Source organism: Leuresthes tenuis, unplaced genomic scaffold (assembly GCF_036924035.1).
Source record: "Leuresthes tenuis unplaced genomic scaffold, fLeuTen1.0.hap1 SCAF_56, whole genome shotgun sequence".
Taxonomy (NCBI): domain Eukaryota; kingdom Metazoa; phylum Chordata; class Actinopteri; order Atheriniformes; family Atherinopsidae; genus Leuresthes; species Leuresthes tenuis.
The window spans coordinates 409745-419796 of NW_027325410.1; the positions used below are offsets into that span (position 1 = coordinate 409745).

The window sequence follows — 10052 nt, forward strand, 5'->3', positions numbered from 1 at the left end:
TGTTCTTTGGTATACTGCAAAGTAATACTTTCTATTTTGTTGAAACCGATTCAGACATGGATAAATATGAAGGACAAAGCAGTTTTAACTTGGTTTGAGTGAAGGAATTCATTTTATATCAAAATCCAAAATTGTGTAGAACTGGTGAAAAGAAGCTTATTCTCGGATTCCTAAAGGTTTAGTGTTGTTCTTTGGTATACTGCAAAGTAATACTTTCTATTTTGTTGAAACCCATTCAGACATGGATAAATATGAAGGACAAAGCAGTTTTAACTTGGTTTGAGTGAAGGAATTCATTTTATATCAAAATCCAAAATTGTGTAGAACTGGTGAAAAGAAGCTTATTCTCGGATTCCTAAAGGTTTAGTGTTGTTCTTTGGTATACTGCAAAGTAATACTTTCTTTTTTGTTGAAACCTATTCAGACATGGATAAATATTAAGGACAAAGCAGTTTTAACTTGGTTTGAGTGAAGGAATTCATTTTATATCAAAATCCGAAATTGTGTAGAACTGGTGATAAGAAGCTTATTTTCTGATTCCTAAAGGTTTAGTGTTGTTCTTTGGTATACTGCAAAGTAATACTTTCTTTTTTGTTGAAACCTATTCAGACATGGATAAATATGAAGGACAAAAGCAGTTTTAACTTGGTTTGAGTGAACGAATTCATTTTATATCAAAATCCGAAATTGTGTAGAACGAGTCAATCGACGCTTATTCTCGGATTCCTGAAAAGGTTTAGAGTTGTTCTTTCCTATCCTGCAAAGTACAACGTTCTTTTTTGTTTAAAGCTATTTAGACATGAATAAATATGAAGGACAAAGCAGTTTTAACTTGGTTTGAGTGAAGGAATTCATTTTATATCAAAATCCGAAATTGTGTAGAACTCGTGAAAAGAAGATTATTCTCGGATTCCTAAACGTTTAGTGTTGTTCTTTCCTATCCTGCAAAGTACAACGTTCTTTTTTGTTTAAAGCTATTTAGACATGGATAAATATGAAGGACAAAGCAGTTTTAACTTAATCGGTTTCAACAAAATGGAAAGTATTAGTTTGCAGTATACCAAAGAACAACACTAAACCTTTAGGAATCCGAGAATAAACTTATTTCCACGAGTTCTACACAATTTCGGATTTTGATATAAAATGAATTCCTTCACTCAAACCAAGTTAAAACTGCTTTTTTGTCGGGCATTCTCACCATTTCTCATCAGGTTTTTGCAAATTATGATCTGACATTCACACCTGCTTTTGATGATGTATGGTTGGGCATTCGCACCTTTTTTTTACCCATTTTTCAGGAATTATGGTCGGACTTTCACACCTTCTTGTAGCCGAACACATCCCTTCCCGCTATTGATTGTGTACAGACGGCCATTTTAACCTTTTCTTACCCGCTTTTTACCAACTACGGTCGGACATTCACACCTTCTTATGGCGGAACACCTCCGCTCCCTCTTTTGATGGTGTATGTTCGGGCATTCGAACCTTTTCTTACCCGCTTTTAACAAACTATGCTCGGACAGTCAAACCTTGTAGCCGAACACATCCAGTCCTGCTTTTGATGATGTATGGTTGGGCATTCGCACCTTTTTTTTTACCCATTTTTGAGGAATTATGGGTGGACATTCACACCTTCTTGAAGCTAAACACCTCCGCTCCCACTTATGATCATGTGCGGTTTGATATTCGAAAATTTTCTTTCATGTTTTCTAGCAATTATTGATGGACATTCAGACCTTGCAGCTGAACCCCTCTGCTCCCGCTTTTGATGGTGTATAGTCGGGCTTTCGAGCCTTTTCTTCCCCGGTTTTTACAAATTATGGTTGGACATTCAGACCTTCTTTTAGCCGAAAACCTCCGCTCCCTCTTTTGATCATACATTGTCGGGCATTCGCACCTTTTCTTACCCGCTATTTACAAAACATGGTCGGACTTTCACACCTTCTTGTAGCCGAACACATTCGCTCCCGCTATTGATTGTGTACAGTCGGGTATTTTAACATTTTCATACCCACTTTTTAGCAACTACAGTCGGACATTCACACCTTCTTATGGCGGAACACCTCCGCTCCCTCTTTTGATGGTGTATGTTCGGACATTCGAACATTTTCTTACCCGCTTTTTACAAACTATGCTCGGACATTCACACCTTCTTGCAGCGAAACACCTCCGCTCCCTCTTTTGATTGTGTATGTTCGGGCATTCAAACCTTTTCTTACCCGCCTTTTACAAACTATGGTCGGACATTCAAACCTTCTTGTGGCCGAACACATCCACTTCTGCTTTTGATGATGTATAGTTGGGCATTCACACCTCTTCTTACCCATTTTTCAGTAATTATTGGTGGACATTCAGACCTTCTTGCAGCTGAACACCTCTGCTCCCGCTTTTGATGGTGTATAGTCGGGCTTTCGAGGCTTTTCTTCAACGGTGTTTACAAATTATGGTTGGAAATTCAGACCTTGCAGCCGAACACCTCCGCTCCCTCTTTTGATCATACATTGTCGGACATTCGCAGCTTGTCTTACCCGCTTTTTACAAACCATGGTCGGACATTCACAGCTTCCTCTCCACCATACTTGTATGGTGGGATATTCACACCCACTTGCATCCGAAGACCTCCTTCCCCACTTTTGTTGATATTTAGTCGGTCGTTCACACCTTACCCGTTTTCTTGCAGCCAAACACCTCTGATCTCGCTTTTGATGATGTAAGATTGGGCATTCAGACCTTGCTTTTCCTGCTTTTCACCAACTATAGACGGACATTCACACCTTCTTGCAGCCGAACACTTCCGCTCCACCTTTTAGGTTTCTATCACACCTTTTTTTTCACCGCATTTTATAGATTATGGTTGGAAATTCTCAACCACTCATCCGAAGACCTCTCCTCCCGCTTTTGTTAATATATTTGAACTTTAGTCAGACATTCACACCTACTTGCAGCCGAACACCACCTCTCTAGCTTTTGATGATGTATGGTCCGGCATTCTTACCGTTTCTAACACATTTTTCAGCAATTATGGTAGGAAATTCACACCTTCTTGCAGCTGAACACCTCCTCTCCCACTTATGATCATGTGCAGATTGATTTTCGAAAATTTTCTTTCATGTTTTCTAGCAATTAATGATGGACATTTAGACCTTCTTGCAGCTGAACACCTCCGCTCCCTCTTTTGATCATACATTGTCAGGCATTCGAACCTTGTCTTACAAACTTTAATAAAAAATTCACACCTTTTTGCAGCCGAACACAGTTTTTTTCAGCCGAACTTGGACATTCGCACCTTTTCTCACCCGCTTTTTGCAAACTATGGTCGGCCATTCACAGCTTCCTCTCCACCATACTTCTATGGTGGGATATTCACACCCACTTGCATCCGAAGACCTCCGCCCCCACTTTTGTTGATATTTAGTCGGTCATTCGCACCTTACCCACTTTTGGCAAACTATGGCCTTCTTGCAGCCAAAAACCTCTGATCTCGCTTTTGATGATGTAAGGTTGGGCATTCAGACCTTGCTTCACCTGCTTTTCACCAAATATAGTCGGACATTCACACCTTCTTGCAGCCGAACACTTCCGCTCCACCTTTTAGTTTTCTATGGGGCATTCACACCTTTTTTTTCACCGCATTTTATAAAAACACCACAGGAACACCGTATTGAGGCTTTGTTCTGACCGCTCATTCGGTGTCGCGTTTCTTTCAAGCAATTCTCCTGGTTAGCCCGCACTCGGCTCGCTCCCAGAGCCGTGTTAAAGTCTGATTCGCATTCACTCTCTTTTCTCAGCAGACTAAAAGAAAGTTTCATCTTGGGCTCCCTGAAACTTCCATCCTGCACCGCTGTTTGCTTTTTCACAAGAGCAGAGGAGAGCGCACCGTTCCCAGGGGCACTACAGTACCGGGTCGATGCTTGGAGTGAACGGAGCAAGCTCCTTTTTCAACTCCTATTGATACAAATCCATTTAATATGTAGTCCTCGCATAGAGGACACATCAGACATTAAACTGATAAGAACAGATACTACACTTGATCTTAGCCAAAAGGCCGAGAAGCGATAACTGTCCACTGGTTCACGTCCGAGGGCCCTTCCTGGCACAATGCGCACTTGTAGCGGTGTTCTTTTTATGGCCATAGTGTCACTTTGCACCTCGGCCCACCCGCTGCACTGAGCACTCTTCAGCCCTTTTAAATGGTATAACTTTACACTACCGCACGCTCCAGCGAGCACCATTCAAGCAACAACTTTGCACTCCAGCTTCGAACATTGGCACAGTCGCAACAAGTAAGGCGACTCTACTCAGAGAAGTCACTCTGCACAGTAATAAGATTTCTTTTGCACAGACAGAAAGGGCTTCATCCGCAAAGGTAAAGCCTGCCAAAAATAGAAACAACTCATTAGTGCTGCTCAACGTTGTACTTTGCAGTAAAACAAAGAGCAAATCTAAAGATTCAGGAATCCGAGAATAAGCTTACTTCCATGAGTTCTTCACGATTTCGGATTTTGCTATAAAATGAATTCCTTCACTCAAACTAAATTAAAACTGCTAAACCGCTAATCTGTTACATGCAAGGCAGATGTCAAATTCACCGAAATAGGATCTAAGGGTATTTGGCCAATCGAGCTGTAGCAGCTTCGGTAAAAGAGTATAAGTTGAAGAGTTTGTGAATAAAGGTGTGCGCACACATAGTGAGTTGTAGGAAAATAGGCAGGGAGCAATGCCGGCTGGGGTATAGGTTCTTGTATGTTGTCTGACTGTTTGATTTGAATGTGTTGTGTAAGTGTCCTGTTGAATGTTACATGTTTGGGCTTTGACACGCTTCACTGTGGTTGTTAACTGTGTGGTGTGTCCTGAAATGTTATATGTTTGGGCTGTGTGACATGCTTAATGCTTTTCAGTAGCAACCCACTTATTCATATATAGCAACTGACAACATAAGAAGTCCGGACATACTTTGATAGTAGTTGTAGAAGTATCCTTATTGATAATAGATAAACTAATTCATAGTGATAGAACAGTAGATGAACAGGTGCCTGCACATGTCTCATGAAAATAAAATGGGTGTATGATTGCTGACGGCAGAGCAATACTGCCAAACTTATGAGTTCTTGTGGCAAACTTGATTCAGTGTCTTGACGTGTATACGCTGTTTCGCTGACTTGTCACAAGAAACAAAGTGTGTTTGATAAGATCCGACCATTTTATTACGGGAGGATCAGTATATATGGATTCTGATGTGACTGATAAACTCATTCGTATCTTAAGCATAATCTAATACGTGAGACAACGCCCTGGCACACAATCAAAAAAAAAAAAAGAGAGAGCGGTTTTGTGTCCCCACAGTCCATAATGTAGAAAAGAGAGAAAAAAGCCTTTCTGATTTGTTGTGTGTGCTCACAGTGCAGAGTGTAGAGAAAAGAGAGAAAAGAAAGCCGTTTTGGTGTCACGGGTGTTGTGACTTACACACACACATTTCTGAATTGAGAAAGGAAATTATTTTAGAGGAAGCACTAGAGTTTAGATCCCACATTTGTTGATAGGCATTCATTTAATTTTTCTTTTAATCAGTTTTAAAGTGAATACTAACTGAGAAATGAAAAAGGTGAAGAGTTTAGAAGCTTGGTTCAAGAGCAAAACTTGGTTTATGATCAGCTGAGTCTCTAAACAGAACAGCAAAGGGCTTCATCGAACATTTAAAAAAGATTCAGATTGTTAGAATATCCAGAATTTATAGGAATGGTGGTGATTACTCTTATTTTCTAGAATGGAAATAACTGCACCATGTCTGTTTTATGAATTTAAGGGGCTAAAAAGTTTTGTTCTCGTTTTTCTATGATTAACCGAATGTATGTGAGAGTCCAAACAGACAGAAGGGTTACGGCCGAGCGCTGGACCTTCCAAAAAAGATGAGACAGGCTGGACCCGTGCCATACTAGTTAAGGCCTGCCTGTGGATAACAGGTTCTTTAAACTCTCACTCACACAAACTCACACACGTTCGCACACATACACCCATACACACACACATTCTTGAACTTGCTGCAAGATTAAACCTTTGCATTAACTGACTCCAGCAACTCTGAGTCTCATAAAGAGACTTTTCTCAACAATTGGGTCCTCAAACCAGATCTCAACGTTTTTTCCGCTGTCCAGGGTCGGAGCTGAAACCGTGCACGGGGGAGTCCAGTACTCCTAATGAAAGACCCCCTGCTGAATTGCGGTAATTAGGGGCCAGTCTCCACTGAAAGGGGGAAAAAGGGACGAGATCGTACTTTTGAATCAATGGCCAGAAGCCATTGGCAGTGCAGGCATCAACAATAATGGTGTTATTTCACCCATTAACACTTAAGGTACCTCATGCAGTGGCTGTGATATGGTTACTTAACAAAATATCTTTACCAGACATCTCTCCTACATAACAGTTCTTCTTTCACAGCCACACCTTGTTGTCGAGAGATGTGCTACACTTAATCCATCCACACTGCTACCTACCCCACAGATGGAAAGCCAGAAATAACCATCAGTGTTTTACCCAGGCCAGACTTAACTGATATATGTTATGAAAATGCAGAAATAACTATATTTATTCAACAGATCAAGGAAAAAAACCCTGATGGCACAAATGCTACAGGATTTGCAGTAGTAACAGAAACTGAAGTTTTCTTAAAACAACCACTACCAAAAAATTACTCTGTTCAAGCAGTCAAATTGGTAGCTTTAACTGAAGCTTGTAAATTAAATAACAAAAAGGTTGTTAACGTTTACACTGACAGTCAGTATGCCTTCTCAACTGTACATGTGTTAACACAGCATTGGAAAAACAGGTATGTTGACATCCACAGCTAAATGTATAAACTACAAATATTTTAGCATTATTAGATGTTATTCAATTGCCATCTACAATAGACTCGTATGAATGACCGGAAGGAAAACCATACTGCCAAAGAATTTGTTTAAATATGCTGCAGTATTGAGCCACGGACCATGTCATGTCTCAACAGGAGGGATGGAAGCAATAATGAACCAGGTTTTTACAGCATATGGTTTTACTAATTATTAAAAACATTTTTTTAGAATAAATAAATGAATAAAGTTTTGTCTAGCAGGTCAAATATGTGCAAAATACATTCCACAGGGCAATCTAAGACCAAAACGAAGATAATTCCCTAAGCCAGTGTATCTTTTTCAACATATTTGTTTGGATTTCATTATTTCATTATTTTGTAGATTTCATTGAACTAAATTAATGTTAAGGGAAACGATTCTGCTCAGTGACAACAGAGGTTTTTACCAAATGGTCTGAAATATTTCCATGTGCACAAGCAGATGCACTCTCAGTAGCAAAATCACGCGTAAAATAACTCATTTCTAGATTTGAAATTCCTGAAAAGATCTTCAGTGATAATTTGACACACTTTGTAAACAATGTCATCTCACTGATGGCAAAGAACTTAAAATAGACCTTAGAAACCACTGTGATATAGAAGGTTTCGCTAACACATTGGAATTGTTTTACTATTTACATATGCATGTGCAGTGAAGAATTGCTTGCTGCTGATAAATGCAAAGAAGAACAGCTTACACATAAATGCTCACATATAGGCTGCTGAATGCAATGAAGACCTGCTTATCCAGTAAAGTTCAATGTCAATGTGTAATATTCAATTAGGATTTGCAAAACAGTGAAGTTAAACAATGAATGGGTCCATAGTCGGTATGAGAAGACTACAGGAATATTTACCTGGGTGTACGTTCAAACAGAGATGAGAAAATTGCGATAAATTATTGTTTGTTTGTTTGTTAGTATGTATATGAATGTTATGTGTATAAACTGTGTTGAGTTGTAGTTACTCAGTAGTGTCTCAGTGAAACAACCGACGGGGGAAGCCTTGCGTTGACAACAAAAGCAGTGTTTTACTGATCAGTCAAGTTGCTCCAGTGTACTCCATACAAACTGGTTGGCTACTGAAGGGATAGAAAATGGGGAATACTTGTTTTAAAGCAAACAAGGAATTAGATGGGAAAAATACATGTTTTAACGGGACCCAGACAATATTAAATACTCAGACAGATGGGAGAAGAAGTGTAGTTTTGTAGGAAATCACAAAATTATTACATAAAATGAGTGAAATCAATTGAAGAATGCCTTTCTGAAGAGCTGTTTACCACAGATGAGCAGCTTTGCGACCAAGCACATTGTAGATCGCTTTACTGCCAAAATGATCTAGTTTAATGGATTGGTTTAGACATTTATAACAGCATTTTAAGAACAAAGAGAGAAACAAAAAGGGACAACGCTACATGGTGGAAGGTGATGTATAAATAACTGTGTATATGATGAAGGAGAGACCATTTGAGCAGCACAGCCATTTCGCAGCACAGGGACAGCAGTCCAAGTTAAAGGATCTCCCATGTGGTATCACCTGTCACACTGTGTCAAGGCATCAAAAGAAGAAAAAATCACCAAACTCAAGGACAAAGAGACGAAGACTCCGGTGAACGAAGAGAGAGGACTTACAAACCAGAAATACAAAAGGATGCTCGATATCAAGATCCAGAAGAAGAGGCTAACAATGCCACGAACACTTACGATGCTGGGAATGATGCCAGCAATGAACAGAGAAGAAGATTCAGTGTCATCAATCTGCAACACGTGCCTCTAATGAGGGGGTGAATATAGAATCCTCAACGATTACAACGTCTCTGGGAACTGTGACAACAACAAGGTTTAAACCATTTTGATATATATTGTAACCTATTGGCTAAGGAATAGTGCTGAAAATGAGGTAAATCTAATCCACCACTGTCCTTGGTCTTCTGTAGGGTTTTTAAACTAATACGTGGTGGTTTGTTTTTCCACAGAAATTTGGAGATGCATGAATCTAGTGACTTAAACCAAGTAGCAGATGGTTTTATGGGGATCATTGAGAACAAATAGTTAACTTTTGGTAGTATCATCATTTTAATGGTTGTAACTCTCCCCATAAGTGATATAGGTAAGGACTTCCAACGAGAGAGATCGTCCTCTACTCTCTTTACTAATTGCACATAATCCATCTGTACTTATCAGTTTAATATGTGATATGTCTATGCAAGGACTACATATTAAATGGATTTTTATCAATAGGAGTTGAAAAAGGAGCTTGCTCTGTTCACTCCAAGCATCGACCCGGTACTGCAGTGCCGCTGGGAACGGTGCGCTCTCCTCTGCTCTTGTGAAAAAGCTAACAGCGGTGCAGGATGGAAGTTTCTTTTAGTCTGCTGAGAAAAGAGAGTGAATGCGAAGTAGACTTTAACACGGCTCTGGGAGCGAGCCGAGTGCGGGCTAACCAGGAGAAATGCTTGAAAGAAACGCGACACCGAATGAGCGGTCAGAACAAAGCCTCAATACGGTGTTCCTGTGGTGTTTTTATAAAATGCGGTGAAAATAAAGGTGTGAATGCCCCATAGAAAACTAAAAGGTGGAGCGGAAGTGTTCGGCTGCAAGAAGGTGTGAATGTCCGACTATATTTGGTGAAAAGCAGGTGAAGCAAGGTCTGAATGCCCAACCTTACATCATCAAAAGCGAGATCAGAGGTTTTTGGCTGCAAGAAGGCCATAGTTTGCCAAAAGCGGGTAAGGTGCGAATGACCGACTAAATATCAACAAAAGTGGGGGCGGAGGTCTTCGGATGCAAGTGGGTGTGAATATCCCACCATACAAGTATGGTGGAGAGGAAGCTGTGAATGGCCGACCATAGTTTGCAAAAAGCGGGTGAGAAAAGGTGCGAATGTCCAACCATACATGATCGAAACAGGGTGTTTGGCTGCGACAAGGTGTGAATGTCCACCCATAATTAATGAAAAGCGGGCAACAAGTAGGTTCGAATGCCATACCATACATCATCAAAAGCAGGAGTGGATGTATTCGGCTACAAGAAGGTTTGAATGTCCGAGCATAGTTTGTAAAAAGCGGGTAAGAAAAGGTTCGAATGCCCGAACATACACCATCAAAAGAGGGAGCGGAGGTGTTCCGCTGTAAGACGGTGTGAATGTCCGACCATAGTTGGTAAAA

General features: G+C 40.2%; 1 non-coding gene and 1 pseudogene across 1 annotated transcript; one reads left to right on the top strand and one right to left on the bottom strand.

The window, feature by feature from the left end:
* Positions 1–3866: 3866 nt before the first annotated feature.
* LOC140285733 (U2 spliceosomal RNA) lies at positions 3867–4057 on the bottom strand. Its single transcript, XR_011910709.1, has one exon. It is a non-coding gene; the product is annotated as a U2 spliceosomal RNA (small nuclear RNA).
* Positions 4058–9028: 4971 nt separating this feature from the next.
* Positions 9029–9205, top strand: LOC140285769 (U2 spliceosomal RNA; annotated as a pseudogene).
* The last annotated feature ends 847 nt before the right edge of the window (positions 9206–10052 follow it).